The 19,045-nt window shown below is 33.2% G+C and overlaps 1 pseudogene; it reads right to left on the bottom strand.

Moving 5' to 3' along the window:
• The window catches only part of LOC132612729 (TMV resistance protein N-like), a 27,958-nt pseudogene extending 8,913 nt beyond the window's left edge, over positions 1-19,045 (bottom strand).

The following is a 19,045-nucleotide window of genomic DNA, read 5'->3' as shown; positions in this document are numbered from 1 at the left end:
AAACTCTATCTGTGCCTTCAAAATTCTGCCTTGCGAATCTAAACCTCTGCCTTGCGAAATTCCTTTTTTTTTTTACTGAGCTGGGTTCGAACCCAGAACCTAGGAGTATTACAAATTTAAGGGGCAAAAATTAAAGACCACCCCAGAACAAGGGCAATCCGCGCAAAAAAAAAAGAAAAGATTCATACGGTTTTTATTCTCCAAAACTTAGAAACGTGACTTCTAATTAAGAGTAGAATTTTTTTAATCTGATCCATCATAAGCACTCTTGGTGGTGACCCTTTTCTTGAGTTTTCTATGAATCTCTTCCCTTTGTATTCCCTTTTTTAAAAATTATATGATTTTTTCTTAATAGATTAAAAAAATCATTAAGAATTATCTCGGTGAACAAGGTTAGTATGGACTTATGTGACGGTTAATAATTTGATTATTCAAGATAATATTGACGAAATGTTTTCTACTAGACAAAGGAGGCAAGAAGGATTATTAGAGACCTCTTACATAAAAATGCACTAGCAAAAGTAAAATTTGGTAATCGCAATAAAGTTTACGTTGAAGAAAGAATACTTTTAACTAAGGAGTCCTAAGTCCTAACTAAAGTAACAAAGATTAGGTTGATTAGACCTGAAATTCATCTATTAAAAAATGTGTGAACAACAATAATGAAATCCTTTTCAATTGTCGATGCAATTTGAAGTTATGACCTACAAAGAACAAGAAATAGGAGTAATTATTTTTCAATTTGAAATGACAAGTTTATTTGGAGTCCGGAGCCTAAAGGGCACATTTATGTGCCAAAAGTACCGAAAGGGGTTGGCTTCTTCACGATAAACCAAAAGTGGTTTATCGTGGAGTGCCTCACGTTATGCAAACAAAATTAACGCTCCCCGTCTGTTTGTTAATCCGTCTATCTATGTCGTTAATATTTTTAAAAAAAGAATTTATAACACATGACGTGGGTTGGTCCCCGTTTTACAAAAATAACTTTTGCAAAACGTGGACCAGTACATGTTTTGCCAAAAAAGGTTTTGCATAACGTGGGCTGGTACACGTTATGCAAAAATAAGTCTTACTTGCACATGCACTACTCTGATGATAGTTTATAGTTTTAGACAATATAAAGTTTGAAATAAGATATGGTTATCAAAAGCTTGGCTATTATACAGAGAAATATAGTTTATAGTTTTAGACAATATAAAGTTTGAAATAACATATGGTGATCAAAAGTTTGGCTATTATAAAGAGAAATATTTCCAAGCAAGGAGAGATACAAGCCACCATTATTGTTTGAAAAGTTATCACTGTAGTTATATTCTCCTAGATATATTTTCCATGTCATCCATCTTATATATAAAACAAAGCTTATTTGGAATATCACTTCAAAGTTGTGATGCTAATATATAACATTGTCATTAAAGTTGGAGGCCAAATGCTTGCATTCATCAATATCACTGAGAAATAACTTTTGCATAACGTGTACTGGTCCATGTTTTGCAAAAGTTATTTTTGTAAAACGTGACCAGCCCATATCATGCGTTATATTTTTTTTAAAAAAATATTAATGACATAGACGGACAAATTAACAAACAGACGGGGGAGCGTTAATTTTGTTTGCATAACGTGGGGCACTCCACAATAAATCTCTTTTGGTTTATTATGGAGAAGCCAACCCCTTTTGGTATTTTTTGGCACATAAATGTGCCCTTTAGGCTTCGGGTTGGGTGATTAGAGAATTAGATAGACAAAATCTTTTTATTTTTTTTAATCACCATGCAACAATAAGATTATGACCCACAGAGAACAACAAAGTAAAATTAAAAATTACAACTACTCCAATATATATATGAAAGGGAGGCATAAAGACAATTACTCCCTCTATTATTTGAATTAGTGTATACAAATTAAGTAAATGTAATATGCGAGAGTTGATTGCAAATCAACTGAGTCTAATTGTATCTTTGTTCTTCTTTTCATCTATGATGTATTCAGAATATAATTTCCTTGAGCAACCAGCTTGAATTTTACAAAGAATACCATAAGAAGTTGGTAGTGATTGCAGGGAAGGTAAAATGCCACATCGATAATCAACGTTTCAATTCACTTAGCTCCCGTTTGGCCATAGATTTTGGGAGCATATTTTAAAGATGTGTTTTCAAATTTTTGTTTGGCCATAAAATTTTGAAATCAAATCTTCAAATCCCAAATTCTTGCTCAAACTTGTTTTTAGGCCAAGATCTATGTTTTGACATTTTCAAAACTTTTAAAAATTACCACAAACTTTTGTATTTTATAAAAAAGCTCCACTGTTAAAGCAGTCTCTTTTATAAAGCGAACTAGCTAAGTTGTGCCCAAACAGTAGAAGAAGAAACCCTAGGAAAAATTGTTCTGCTAACTGTAGAAATTCATTGCGAAGGTAAAAATGGATCTTTGTATTGTAATTTGAATTGTAGTAGATAGTAAATGTGTTATTAGCCGTTGTTATTAACATATCACGTTCTGCATAATTTGGGATTACCAAGTATGTATGTTTTGTATGGTTGGATATTCTTGATAGCTTTTAGAACTTATGGGTATAAGTAATGTTTCATATTTCCCAAAACAAAAGTGAAACATGTTTTGAAAAACCCACCCAAATCAAGTTTTTCAAAATTTGTTTGGGAATCTATGGCCAAATGCTAGCTTAGTTAATGCAGGAGCCAGGAAGTAGTGATTTTGTTCAAACTTACTATATTAATATCCTCTGCTCTATAAAATTTACACTATTGATCAGTTCTCAGACATCCTCATCAAGTCCTACACTAAATTCATTGGATAGCGGGTCAGGTTAGTGGGGCGGGTCATTAAATGGTAAAAACTGGGTAAGTTTCAGGTTAGTGGGGCGAGTCATTAAATGGTAAAAACTAGGTAAGTTTATATTATATAAGGATTAACTTTTTTTTAAAAAAAAAAAAAACCACATTTGAATGACCTTTGTGTTTACAAAGATGAAAGTTGAGTGACTTTCCAGTTACAAAATAAAGTCAAGTGATTTTTGTGTTACAATTATGATAGTTGAGTGACTTTCTGAGAAATCAACTCTAATATACTACTATATATATATATATATATATATATATATATATATATATATATATATATATATATATTTGGACAAGCTACTTGTCAGCAAATGGAAGTGTGAATACTTATCAAAATGAAATTTAAAAAGAAATAATTATTCCATACCCAAGTTCTTTTGCGGATCTCGTTCTCAGGCCAGTAGTCTAGTTGTTCTATTACAAACAGAGGAAACATGCGCTCTTCCTAGGCAGTGTCACCAGCTTTGTTCTCAAAGTGCCATCTTCCCAATTTACGCTGCAAAAGTGATCCAAACCAAAAGAGTGAAACTTGTTAAAACCATTTATAAGTAATCAAAATATAGATTCAAGAAGAATGGCATATTGCATACCCAAGTTCTTTCACGAATCTCTTTCTCGGGCCAAGAGTCTAGTTGTGCTGTTACTAACAAAGGAAACATGTGCCCTTCGATGTCAACAAGACAGTAGACTGTAAGATGAAAAAATCGCGTATTCCTAATCCAAAAGAAGCGATCACAACATCACATTTAATCATCAATTAGTGCAAACAGTCTGGAGAGAAAAGAGCTGCTAAGTAACTTTTTTGCTTAACGATGGAGCACTGAATGTTTTTGCAAGAAATTTGATAGATGATAAGCTATTAACTCTATCACAGACTTTGTTTGTTATTTTTCACCTTTTCCCTAAAAATTAAAGCATAAAAGGAACTGAAAGAAATCAGAGATTTCCCAAATCTTTAGAGAGAGCATCAAAATGAAATACATATTCAAGGGAACAGATATTGTTAGTGATTCAACTACAACCTTAACACAAAAAAGACATCTTTCCACATGAATCATACAAACAACAAAGTCAAATTCTGACACTTGGTACTAAAAAAAAAGCAGAATAATGGCTTGCAAAGTAAATAAATACAGTGGAGTTACCAAGCTATGATGCAAGTCACAAATTGTGAGGCGTTAGTAATATTTCCAAGGCTTCTTTCATCCACTTGTTTTGGCAAAGTTATCTTGCCATTCATCTGTAGTTTATTTTTTGGACAAGCTACTTGTCAGCAAATGGAAGATGTGATTATATTTCAAAATGAAATTTGAAAAAATGAATTATTTTCTCATACCCAAGTTCTTTTACGAGTCCCTTTCTCAGGCCAATAGTCTAGTTGTTTCCTTCATAGGCAGTGTCACCGGTTTTCTTCTCAAAGTACCATGTTCCCAGTTTGCTATGCAAAAGTAATCCAAAACCATAATAAAAATATAGATATTACTTTTTCAAGATCAATATCAATAAAATAGCAGACAACAAGGTAATCAGATATTCCTAATCCAAAACGATCACAACATCTAATCACAAATTAGTGCATTCAGTCTTTGAGCAAAGGGCTCAAAATCTAGCACTCAATAGTTTGCAAGAAATTGAAATGTCACGAGCCATTATCTCTACCACAGCTAGTATGTTGTTATACCTAGCTCTACACACTATGACTTATATGGTACTTCTTCTATTAAAATTCTAACTGAAACAACAAATTCCCTATGCAGGAAATTTAGTACAAATATGAAACTGTGGTTAGAGAGAGCATGATCATTTTACCTTTCGACAAGAAAGTGTTAAACTGAGTCGTCCCACCCGTTGACAAGAAACTTATGAGTTTTCCTCAACATCTTCAAACTCTTACCCCCTTGGTTAACCAATTGTTCATCAAACAGTGGGAACTGCCGCATAAACTCCACAACATATGCTTGAAAAACCCACCAAAATTTTACCCTTAATTGTTCAGGCACAATGCAAATATGATAGTTAATTATTTAGGAAGCAGTTGATAATTAATTATTTAGGAAGCAGCCTAGTCCTTCTTCACATCGAAAATGTGAATAAACTAATCCAGTTCAAATTCTTGATTTGCAAGTAATTTAAGGTAAAAATTGAGTTAAGATCGCATGATTCCAGGATCTGACTTTGCGTATCGAAAAATTTAATCCTGTTCAGTCTTTAACTCACCGTGGTTAACCATAGCTCAACACAAGTCAGAGACATGATGGAGAATCAATTGACAAAACTCATTGTTGAAAACAAGACTTAGTAACTATTAATGGGGTGTAACATCCCGTAAATCCGAGTTAGGTGTCAATGTGAAATAATTGGGGTTTAGATGTCATTTTAACCTTTTGGATCTTTTGGGATGGATAATGGTGTTAAATAATTTTTTCGGGGTTAAATGAGATAAGGAAGTTCCTTAGAAATCCTGAAATTCGTCTAAGTCTAAGACAGTTTCAGTTATGCCCAGTTTTCAGGTATTTTTGTTGGGAATTTGGGAAAACTCAAAACATGAAAGTTGTAGGTATTTGAAATACCTTTCCAACCATATATTATGGAGGTCAAACAAAGGTCGGTACGAAAAGCTATGACCGATTTACTGAAGCTGTATAAAAATGGAAATCCCGATTCTTGTAGGATGAGGTTTTAAAGCCCAAGCCTTTATAATAACCTATAAATACAACCCAAAAACGTCCAAGGAGAGGGTTTTTCCACCAGAGCCATATATCATCTCTCTAAGGTGAGTTTTTACTCAAATCCCTAAGTTAATTACCTTAACAAATCACTAGATTAACACCAAATCATTACATGAAATCGTTAAATTGTGGAAACTTCATTCAAGGTCAAATATGGGATGAAGCTTTGGGATTTCTTCAAAAAGGTAACACCCTCACACTTTTATGGATATATGGAATTATTATTATGTTTTAGACATGGAATAGTTGGTAGAATCATGAAATAGGATTGATTTAGATGCACTTTATTAAAAACAAAACCCTAGTATGTTTGCTGTAGAATTTCCTCCGACCAGCCATATTAAATTGACGTTTTCCGCTAATCTAATCGTTGGATTGAGCCCAAATTTTAACGGAGTGGTCCCAACATATAGGTCTTAAATTTGAACGGTGAAGATCGGATTTCTAGGTCTGTAGCTATGCGTTTCCAGCTATGAACAGTAGCTGCGAATTTGGTGGATATTTATAGTTTATTAGTCATACAAACCTCAATTAGATGTAGAATGATTCTTTGAAGCATGGAGCTTACGTTTGGAATATTTTAACGGGATTTAAGGTATGTCTCTCTTTTATAAACCTTAATATGGATATATGTCTTTTTCTCGAAAGTTCTTTATTGAATAAAAAGGGTGAACTTCTCATACAAAACCCTAATGTATGTCTCTTTAAAAATAAAATCTTTTTTGAATATAAAGGTAATTTGTATGTCTCTTTTAAAGAAAATCCTTTTGACTATGAAGGTGTTTTGTTTGTCTATATTTCAAAATTCGTCTTTTCATATATGTCCAGATTTTCTCAAAAATCTTCCTTGAAGTATGTCTATATTCCAAAAATCATCTTTTCAACTATGTCTACTTGTGAAGTACGCTTACATTGTGAAAGCATGAATTTCATTTGAGAATCCTTCCTTGATTGTTTGTATAAGTTATAACTCTTGTTTGGTGGAATTTATTCTGGAATTAAAGATGATTTCTTTTAGACAAGGTCATGCGTGTATAGGGTCAAGCCCGCATCGAACCTTATACGAACTATACTACTTTGTGAAACTCGCTTTTCCCATTACTGGATGATTGAACTTAATCTTCTAAAGGTTGGACCTTAAACTTGTTTTGTTGTTGAATGAGTTTCTTGAACTTGAAATTGAATAAGAGATTTGAATAAAATTCTAAATCGGTTATGACCTGAAATGCCTCTATTTTGAGATGATGACTTGAGAAGTGAGATTCGGCTCTAAGCCATGATTGATAATTTGGTAATATGACATGATTTGTATTTTGTTTGTGTTTGGGCCTGTATGGGCAAGCTGTGCTAGTCCAGAGGACGATTAGCCATTATGGATCCTAACGTATCGATACGAGTATTGCTGTGTCAGTCCAGAGGACGATTGACCTCCGTTGCTTCCTAGACCGGAGTATCTATGGCTGTGCTAGTCCAGAGGAAGATTAGCCTCTGTTGCTTCCTAGCGCGGAGTATCTATTGCTGTGCTAGTCCAGAGGACGATTAGCCTCCGTATCTTCCTAGACCGGAGTATCTATGGCTGTGCTAGTCCAGAGGACGATTAGCCTCCGTTGCTTCCTAGCCCGGAGTATCTATTGCTGTGCTAGTCCGGAGGACGATTAGCCTCCGCAGTTTCCTAACTCGGAGTATCAATTGATTGATCTACCTGTGAGTGGCTTGTTTCATATCTTGTTGCCTGTGAGTGGCTTGTGGTGATTTGAATTCGTCAGTGAAATACTTGGCCTGGTAAATAGTAAGGAGTTAAGTTAATGTGTCTGTCATTGTTGGGTTCTTTTATGAGGGGAAGGAAGAAAGAAAATGAAAAGGGAAAAAGAATAAATTATGAGAGGAAAAACTTTATTTGTTTTGGAAGAAGACTTAGTAGCTAATAGGAGGATAGAGTTACATAAAAAGAGAGAGAATATAATTTCATTTCCAGCTAGAAAATAAAAACAAGTCATGTGGTAGATTAGCTATATTTAAGCTAAATTCCTGGGTTTGCAAGAAAGAGCTTCAAAGTATCTGAAGAGACTGGTCACGCTACTCGTTGCTGCAGATTCTCAAAAACAGAGTTCCCACGAATATTAGAAATGTGACAATTTGTGACGAGCAATTGGCTTCATTGTTCACGGAGTCATGGTGTTCACTATTCTCATATTTGCTCGTCCTTGTCATAATGCCATGTTCTGTTGGTTCATCATTGTTTTCCCTCATTTGTAACAACGCCTCAAGCTCAGGTTCATCACTATTTTCACTCATTTGTAACAAGAAGTCAAGCTCAGGTTCATCTTTATACAACAAACGAAGTCCAAAATCCTTCAGTTCTCCAAAAAATAACATAATGCGCCCATAGTCATTTGGTGTTTTTCCATTTGCCTTAGACATACCCCATTTGCCAGCAAAAGATACCAAGAAAAAATGAATCTTAGGTTCTACACATTCTGAATGGTTGGATAAGGTTAGTTTCTGGGTCATTGATGACACTCCATCATCACATAAGGGAAATAATTGAGCTGTGGTTTCAATTAATCTGCCGGAGTAACATACAGCAAATCCCAAGAAGTTATCAGGTACATACCAATTTTTAGGCAAATTTACTGATACACTTCTACCAGTTCCCCGATGGTGGAACCAACTTGGGATATTGTTCCTAGTGGTAAACACTCTTGGTGACAAGGAATCTGAAGCAGAGATATCATGTTGCAATGATGAGATATTCTGAAACAACGAATTACAGATCCAATCATTGCTCCAATGTGCATATATTGTATCTAATTGTTGTGGAAATTCCGGTAACTCTTTAAGCCTCTTGCAATCTGATAAGTCCAAGGATTGAAGAGCACTAAGTTGGGCTATGCTTTGAGGCAATTGCTCAAAATTATTTCCCCCGAGATTCAACTCTTCCAAAGAGGATAAGGATCCAATGTCTTCCGGAAGTCCTCCATCTATTAAATTGCAGTAACTGAGATCCAGATCTTTTAATGAGTGTAATTCGTCATTCACTTGAGGGAAAACAAAGCACACTCCATCTTTGGGGCCTACTTTTGATTTTCGTTTATCAAAAATCAAGAATTTAAGCTTGTTCAAGCGCACGAGGGAAGGCGGAGGTTGCCCGATTAGAGTATTGCTGGCATCAAGCTTCTCCAAGTTTTCTAGATCCCCTATCTCTTCCGGCAAGATTTCAAGATTTGAGCAATCCCACAAATATAGCCCCACCAAGCTTTTCCACATACCAATGCTACTCGGAAGTGTTACAAGGTTTTCTAAACCGCCCAAATCTAGGCACCTTGTCCCACTATCTAACTGCAAATTCACGCTTCCAAGGATTTCTGGAAATTTTTCTAAACTAGAGCACCTCTTCAGATCCAGAAATACTAGGGAATCGATGCACAAAGCTGGAAACCTCTTAAGCCGTTTACAATTACATAAATTTAATCTCCACAGCTTTTTGAGAAATCTGAGGGAATGATGAACCTCTTCAAGATTCATACAGTTTGACAGATCCAAAGTCTCTAAATTTGGCATCCCCATGAAACCTGGCGACTCTTTAAGCCTCTCGCAATATGATACGTCCAAGAATCGAAGAGCACCAAATTGGGCTATGCTTCGAGGCAAATACTCAAAATTATTTCCCCAGAGATTCAACTCTTCCAAAGAGGATAAGCATCCAATGTCTTCTGGAAGTCCTTCATCTATTAGATTGCAGTATCTGAGATTCAAAGTTTCCAATGAGCGTAACCCTTCATTCACTTGAGGGAACGCAAAGCCCCCTATCTCTTCTCCAATTATTTCTTCATCTGTCTCATCTCCAAATATTGCTTTTTCAAAGCTCAAGAATTTAAGCTTGTTCAAGCGGACGATGGAAGAAGGAGGTCGTGAAATTAGAGTATTCTCGGCATCAAGCTTCTCCAAGTTTTCTAAATCCCCTATCTCTTCTGGAAAGCTTTCAAGTTCTGAGCTATTCGACACATTTAGCTCCACCAAGCTTATCAACATGCCAATGCTGCTTGGAAGAGCTACAAGGTTTTTCATACCGCTCAAATCTAGCTCGGTAATATGAGTTAGGTACTGAATAAATGATGGTAGTTCCCTTATCCCAGAGTATCCCATGTAAATCTCTAACTCCGACTTACTTCTTCCCCTGATCTCTGGAAATATTTCTAAACTAAAGCAACGATATAGATCTAGATATTCAAGAGATTCCACGTTAACACATGGAAACCTCTTAAGCCTTAAACAACAACCCAAATCTAACTCAATGAGTTTATCGCAATACCCCAGGGAATCGTCAACCTCTTCAAGACTCCTACATCCCTGTAGATTCAAATACTCTAAATTTGGCATCTCCCTGAAATCTGGTGTTTCCATCAGGTTTTCAGATCCGCAGAGATCTAGCGTTCGCAGACGCGGAAAATACATCTGTTCAGAACATAAAAAGAATGAGATAGGAAAATAAGAAATGCCAGGTAAAAGAATTATCATAAAATTAGGCCTATCTATGAATCAATTGTATTTAGGTTACTCCTCAGACGAAAAATGAGTAATGACATCTGGATTATGACAGTCAACACAATATTTGGGAGAAAAGGCCCAAAAAGAAACAAATCACTGATTACCTTTTCTGTTCCATATTTTTCTTTATAGCATTATCTTAAAAAAGTGTCAAGTGACCTTTTCAACGCACCATTTGGTTTAATCTCAAGTTTGATTATCCTTTTTTTATAATAATATACAAATATAACTTTTCTTAATATAATTCAAAACACTTTCTCATCTCAAATTCAAATAAGTGCAAAATGACCTTATTAACGCACCACTTGGCTTAATCTCAAGCTTGATTATCCTCCTTTTAATATATATAGATATAACATTTCCCCTTATAATTTGAAGCACATTCTCATCTCAAATTCAAATAAGTTTCATTCTTTTATATTTTACAATGATTACTTTTTAATTTTGTCCTCTTTTTGTCCCTTGCTTATTGCACACTAGTAAATAAGTTCGCGCTTCGCGCAATTATAAAACTCTTATTGAATTCATGAGATACCTTTTTTAATATCTGAACATTCAGAATATTTAAATCTTTTTTAGTCTTCAAATTCAAATGGATTAGATTATTGTCACTTATTTGGTCTTTTCTTTAACTTTTTTTTTAACAATTATCATTTAAACATAGTTTTACTGTGTTCGTTTTATTTTACGGGTTTTATTATCTTTATGTTCATATGTTTATAAATTTTAAATCTAGTTTCCTTTGTTCATCTAACATATATTAAGTATCTATCTACCTTTCAAGAGTTACATTTTAATTAAAAAAATAATCTTTACTCATCGATAAATTTTATCTTTTCTCCTCTTTCCAATGTCGATCCAAGAAATATAACATCTCTGAATAGAATTTCATTTGGTGTGCTCCACACAACCAAAAAATCATAAGTGATTTATAAAAGGACCAGACAAGTAATAGTAATAAATTTAGATAAAATCTCTTTTCCTATGAGAAAGAAACACCTTTAATAAATTAAGGAAGAAACAACACAAATGAAATCTCGTCGATTAATTTTTGCCTTATCTCCTTTGTTTCACTTCTTTTTTTCTTCGTTTAAACATAATTTTATCGTTTTATTTTACGGGTTTCGTTATCTTTATGTTCATATGCTTATAAATTTTAAATATAATTTTCTTTTGTTCTTCTAATATATATTAAGTAACTATCTAACTTCTCTACTCTATCTTTTAAGAGTTACATTTTAATTTTTTTTTTTAAAATAATCTTTACTCATCAATTAATTTTATCTTTTCTCCTCTTTCCAACGTTGATCCGAGAAGCATAGAATCTCATAACAGAATTTCATTTAGGGTGCTCCACGCAATCCAAAAAATCATAAGTAAATTTATAAAAAGACCAAATAAGTAATAATAAATTTAGATAAACTCTATTTTCTATGAGAAAGAGAATAAATTTAACAAATTAAGAAAATAACACAAACGAAATCTCGTCAATTAATTTTTGCCTATCTTTTTACCCTTTTCCCACTTTTCTTTTCTCTTCTTCCTTGCTTTCTTGCTTCCTCACCCATTCAGTATTTATTTGTCTTTTTCTTCTTTCACCTAAACATCACATTATTTATAACCAACAACTCCACTCTAAAGTTATTGTTTTCCATCCTCAAAGTTATCGAAACTATACAAAAATTTCATAAATTAAAATCTAAACAATTTGCCCATTTCATTTAAAATGTTTTCCGATGAATTCAACACACAACTCGTCAAAAAAGGAGAGAGAATTCAAATTAGAGCGGAATTTTCAAGCTTCTCTTTTGACAATTGAGAATTTTTCAATGACTAATTTCCTTTTATTGAAAAGATGTGAAATTATTTAGTTAAACTAATTGTACAATAACATCTTCACTTATTATTGCTGATATATTTTTCAACTTTATCAGTTAATACATAAGAAACAAAAGCATGGTTACACTATCTATAAAAATACTGAATAGTGGAATGAGAAGTAAAAATTGTTTAAAAAAGAATTAGAAAATAATTGGTATCGAAAAAAATTATTACGTGGAAAAACCTACTTTCATTTCAAGAAAGTTCATACGCATTGGAGATCAAAAAAGAAATAAGGAGAATAACACACATATAAATCATAATAATACGCCAAAAACAATATTATCATAAAATCACCATAAAAAAAGAAGACTACTGCATCCACATATAAATCCATTACTCACATATTTCCAATCTGCTCAAAGTCATATCCATGTAGAAAGTATAACAATATAATGTTCAAGAAATTAAAAAAATATATATATGGAAAATGCGAGTCCAAAAGAACTCACCTGGGTTATGAAATCGGTTGGGTTACAAAAGTAGTCATTAAGTTTGTTTTACTTATCAATATTGCATTAGTTAATTAGTCATAAGGATTTTTTTGAAGAGTAATAATGATATGTAATCAAAGCGTAAACAAATAAAAACTGAAACTTTAAACTACCCGTTTATGGGTTATTTAATTTTTTGATCGTGGGTTGATTCAATCAAAATGTTATTAGGCTGATTCAGACGTGGGCTTGAATACTACAATGAAATTAATGAGAAAACTATGTATATATACATGTTAAGGAGAAATATTTACGAAACGTAATGATAATTTTTCTTACTTACAAAATATAACGATATTTTACGAAACACGACGGATTTTCATATATTTTTCTTTTTTAATTTTATTTTAAAAAAATTTAAATTTTTTTAAACTTAAATAAAAAAACAATTTTATATTTTTTAAAATATTTTTTTTTTGCTCAAAGGCTTAAAAAATTACCTCAAATTTTTGTGTATGAAATGTGTATGTGTAAGCCAAATTTTTAATATAGTTTTTCATATGCAAAATGTGAATGAAATTTCAAGTCTTGAGTGAGATATACACATTATACCATTCTCGTACATAAAATTTTGAGCGTAATGTTTAAGTCTTGATCGAGATATACATATTTCATATGTTTTTCATACACAAATTGAGCGAATTTTTTAAGCCTCGAGCAAGATATACACATTTCATACACAAAAAATTAAGATTAAGTCTTGAATGTTGTATCAAATTTGTATACAATGTTGTTGTAGTTGTACTAATTTTAGAGAAATCTAACATGAACTTTATACACAAAAATGTGAGCGAAATTCTAAGCCTTGTGCGAGATACAAATTTCATATCGTTTTCATACATACAATTTTGAGGTGATTTTTAAGTCTTGAACGAGATATACACATTTCATATAGTTTTCATACCGTTTTTATACACTAAATTTTGAGCGAACTTTTTAAGCCTTGAGCGAGATATACACATTTCATACATAAATTTTTGAGCGAAAAAAATAAAAACAATAAAAATATATATATATTTTTTAAAGTATGTTTGTTATAGGGTTTGTAATGTTATGTTTTGTAAATAAAAAGCTATCGTCACCTTTCGTAAATATTTCTCCTTAATATTTCTATATACGTAATTGACCCTTTATTAATTTATAGGTTAGTAGTAGAAATTAACCAAAAATGCAATAAAAATGAGAAAAATGCCAAAAAAAAAGGAGAAAAAAGATAAATGCAAATGTTGGTCATAGAGAGGTGCCACATCACCTTGTCTATACCTAGCTTTATATTATATATAGATATAGATATAGATTGATATCTGACCATTTATTAGCTTGGCACTCGACTTGATGTCTTTGATAATTATTCCTCTTTTTAATAAACTATAGAAAAATAAAAAAAATTCTTACTTGAAATTTAATGTATTTTTGCACTTTTCTTCTATTGCTAGGAAACCTTTAGTAGTTTAAATTTATCAATAACTCTTTTAATTACTAAATTATTTACTTCTAGCTTTGTAATGGAACTTAGTTTAAAGTATACAGACCCTCACATCTCCTCTTTATTATTTTTTCTATTAAGTATAATTTTAGCCAAGCCAAAATAGAAAGTATATCAAATAAAACAGGCTGAAAGCAATAATATGCTCATTACTAAAGGGAAAAAAAATAGTTATAGAGAAAAATTAAAATAAAATAGAATTTAACTATTGTACCTTTGTTTCCTTCCATAACTGACGCAGTTCACTACGACGGAGTTCCAGATGAACAAGCTTTTTGGGTTCAAATTTAGTTGGCAATGACTCCCAAGGATAACGACACCAGTAAAACCAACGCAAGTTGTTGGACAAGTACTCAATGGAGCCATCACGATAAGAGTCTGAGGACCACATGCTGAACCCCATATATGGACTCTTTGCTAAAGCATAAGTGTACTTGATAATCAAGCCAGATTGCTTCCACTACCTTCGTCCCCTGGTAAAAAAGATCATTAGTTTACGAAGTATAACTCCAAATGTCATATAAAATTCGCTTACCAATATGATTACTTTCTCACTCCTCGCAGTTGCCAAACTTCGCCATGTTTTGTACTATTTTTTTATTGCACTTGAAGTTCTTGAAAAACTAGTACCACTAGAAAAAATTAAGGTACAATATCATTTGGGTCTTTTTTAAGAAATATGTTTCTTAGGAGAAATACTTTGTGCAATTAATTATGACGACCAATACGAAATCCTACTCAATCAGATATTTCCCACTCAGTAATCTAAAAACACGCACTCTGGAGAGTACAAACCCCAATATTACACAATAAAGTCTTCTATACACTTTCATGTGTCCAAACAGTCATGCTAGCCCTCAACATTGAGAAGCCATGGCAGCATCTGAAGAACACCAATGTATATTACTAATTTTGGAGGGAGTTAAAGAGAAAAAGATAAAGAGAGAAATTTAAGTGGGTCTGATTCTCTGTAGGCTGTGTTTACAATCAGTATTTGAGAGAAAAAATGTGAGCCATTAATTTTTTTTTATGTGACACGTGTCACAAATCAAAACGAGAACTGAAGGGAGCGTGTACTGGAGAGGAGCTAGTTCCAAACAGCAATACCCAGAATGTCTTTTACTTTCACCGGCCATGTGCTACTGTTCAAGAAAACAGCTAGAACTAACTATAGGACACTCTGAGAAGATTATTAAAAGGAAAGAAAGAAAAGGGCATTGACTGAATCCAACAATTTAATTTGCTATCCGATTTTGCTTGCATGAAAATATGAGAAACAAATAGATTGGAATTAAAACTATATGTCTTTGGAATATGAAAAATAGAAATTGAATATCATTGCATTGTTTAGCCTACGTGCTTACCGTATTGTCAACAATCACTTCTTTGATATCTTTAGCGTCCCATAGTCTGCTACGTTCTCCCGGATCCTTTGGCATATTCACTATATATTTACCCATATCTTGTATTAAGTCATGCATTTCAATCGCATCAAATTCAGTTAAGAACACAAGAGATTTGTCAATTAGGACATCCAATCCATATTCAGCTCCAAAATCACAGCTCTCAAGGATTTGAATGACTTTTTCTTTTTTATCTCCTCGGAAGAAACATGCCATATCTAAAAATATCTTTTGCTCTTCAGGCTCCAGCCCATCATAACTTATTTTGAGTTTTTCAACAATTTCTGAACCAGAGTTTTTCTTTATTTGTTCTACAGTTCTTCCCCACCGAGTTAGGTCTTTCTTATGCAACGAAGAACCCCACACCTTGAGGGCTAAAGGAAGGCCTTTAGCATGATTTACTACCTCCAAGGAGAGCTTCTTAAAACACTCACTTGGAACTTCTTTTCTGAAAGCATACCGATAAAACAATTGTGTAGCTTCATGATCAGGCAATAGCTTCACTTCATATATTGCATCAGCATTCTCTAGCAGATCTCTATTTCTAGTTGTTACAACAACTCTGCTGCCATTACCAAACCAACTAACATCATCTGCTAAATACTCCAAATGATCTCTTTCATCTATGTCATCAAGCACAATTAGCACCTTCTTAGAACAAAGTCTGCTTGAAATCATGCACTTCCCATCGTACTTATTATTGACGTAATCAACTTTTCTTCTTAACAATTCAGAGAGAAGAGTATTTTGTAAAGAATGTAGTTGATTCTTTTTTTCATTTTCTTTAATATCCGCAAGAAATGAAGCAGCTTCAAATTGATAAGAAAGAGTATCAAAAATGGCTCTTGCTATTGTCGTTTTACCGGCTCCGCCCATTCCCCAGATCCCCACAATCCGAACATCATCGGTTTCTATCGCTAGTAGGGAATTTACTTCCTCCAAATGAGTATCTATTCCCACAACATTTTGCAAATAAGATAAAGAAGTCTTGCATAATTTGGACGAAATTCGATCAACAAGATCCCGAATACATTCTGATTCGATCCTACAAAAAATAAGAAGATTGTTGATATATACATGTAAGGAAGTCAATAACAAGAAGTACTTCACACTGTAGAGTCCATAGTTATGATAAAAAGGTCTAAGCACATAAATCAAACTCCCGAAGAACCATTTAAAATTTTAGTGTAATAACTATCCCTTCTTACTGATAGAAATATATAGTCAACATCATTACTTTTTTAGAAAATATGAAAAAAATATTTAAGATTCTGTCTTCATAATTATTTCCTCCATTTCAATTTATGTGTTTTTAACTCACTTGTCACGGATATCACAGCCTTTAAGATTGGCCACCTCACTTAAAGCTGTCCTCCATCCATGCACCTTTTGCATTCCCTCAACATCATCCTTATAGTTCGATTCGTGTTTGGCAAAGGCTTCTGCAAAGCTCTCTCTTTGGCTTCGAACATGTGATGGATCCACATTATAGAAGACTGGTATGACAGTTTGTTCATTTTTGTCCTTGCATTCCAGGATCTTCCCTACTTCATTCAAGCACCACCTCGATGTAGCATAATTCTTTGAGAAAATAATTACGACAACTTGAGAATCTTTAATAGCTTTCACGAGTTCTTCTGGGATCGAATCACCATGCTCTAGACTTTTATCATCTAGAAAGGTAAATATTCCCCTGTCCCTCAAAACTTCAAACAAGTGACTTGTAAAATTTCTGCGAGTATCTTCGCCTCTAAAACTTAGAAAGACATCGTATTTCCGTTGAGTCAACTACAACGATCTAGTAGAAGAAGAGGATGCAATGGATTCAGTTAATTTGTTGAAAAGGAAAAAGAAATGTGTGGATAGATTATGGTTGTGGTAAGAGATCAATTGATGCTATATATTTCCGACAAATTTATATATAGGAGAAAAGAAATGAACAGGTACCACTTCAAATATGAAAGGTGGGCTATACTCTAGTCAATTGAACTATAGCACGTGGTAGAATTTGTGTGAAGCTTTTGAAAGTTATAATTATTTGTTATTGTTTTTTCTTTGAACTTTAATTGAAGGAAGTGGGAAATTCCTTAAAAGACCAACCCCTGCACCAAAACTCCAGTCATATATATGTACACAATGGACAGCTAAAAGTACAAGCCGATAAAGCTGCAAAGAAAAGAATATACTTAAGAGAACATCCCAAATGAGAAGAAATGAAAATTTGCGACAAGTTTCACCAGTTGAATGAAATTATTGCTCCACAAGTCCAAACACCAACGTCTCTTTCTCTTCTCTGCCAACATATTGTTGTCCTACTGACCAATTGATTGAATTGTCTTTAATTTTCCACATGAAAGGCAACATAGTTGGGATGGTAAGGTCACTGAGGAATTTGTTCAGGCACGTACCAATGCGATTGGTAAAGTAGAATCATATGACCGTGTCAACAACTTCAACAAGATCCAATAAATCCAAGAAGAAATGATGAATGATCATTGTTGTTGGATAGATTTGAACAATAAGACAAGAGGAAAATATTCAGGTTACTTTAAACAAGCAATTTATCTTTTTTAGTTCATACATATATAAAGAGAAGTTTGAGGTTCATAACTCAGCTTTCTTCACTTTTATATTTTTGTATTACTTAAGCATCCTCATTAGTAAAATAAACTCTGTGATGATCATAGAATATAATACCTAGTTTTCTCTAGCTTTTATTTTTCTTCATACTTGTGAATTAGTAGAGGTTTATTACCTCACTAGGATTAGTAAGGTAAGGCCTAGCCCCCCTTGCTTGTACTTATTCATGCTGAGGATTTTCATTTTATTATTAATAAAAAGACGCTAGACACTCTGTTTAGTGGTATAAATTCACAAATAACAATAATAATAATAATAATTTTCCATAAATTTTGAAAAAGTCTTCATCTTTAGCAAAAAAGTTTCTCAGTCTTCAATGGACTGAATTAATGAAAATAAACTAAATAAAACAGATCATATTAATGGGTAAAAGTAAGGTAATATCCGAGTAACATCTTTGTCAAGGACGACGGGTTAGCTGCATCCATTCATTGTAATTGAAGATAACGATCTATCAATAGTAGTCATACTATGGACCTATTTTTCTTTGTGCAACTGGAGAGTGGGTCCATAACCATAAATGAGAAGAATTAAATAATTACAATTACTAAAAGGGCCGAGATCGAATAGTCTAGATTTCGAAAAGCATATTTGTTACTCCCAACTCTTTATGTAAAATTACCTTGTAATTCTCTTCCGAAAGAATCTTGTAGTGCTGCAAGCCTTCAATTTGCAATGTTTCTATGAAGGTGGGGTCTACTCCAATTGAATTATTGCTACTGGACTAGTCAACTGGTAAGCATCAAATTTGGTATACTTTTATTTGACAATTATTCATTCATAATAGAGAAGTAGAAATTTTTTGTGAAGCTTCTTAATGCTCTTTGAACCATAACTCCACAGTAATATGAACACAATGGACACCTAAAAAAATCTAGCGGATGAAGATGCAAAGAAAAAGTATACCTAGGGAAATATTCCATCTGTTGTCCTATACCAGCATAGGGGTCCGACTAAATCCAGATTCGCAACCACTACTAGAAACAAAGGTTTTTCCCACCGTCAT

This window comes from Lycium barbarum, chromosome 10 (assembly GCF_019175385.1).
Source record: "Lycium barbarum isolate Lr01 chromosome 10, ASM1917538v2, whole genome shotgun sequence".
Taxonomy (NCBI): domain Eukaryota; kingdom Viridiplantae; phylum Streptophyta; class Magnoliopsida; order Solanales; family Solanaceae; genus Lycium; species Lycium barbarum.
Note: the sequence above shows the minus strand (reverse complement) of the source record. Positions and strands in the feature narration are given on the sequence as shown.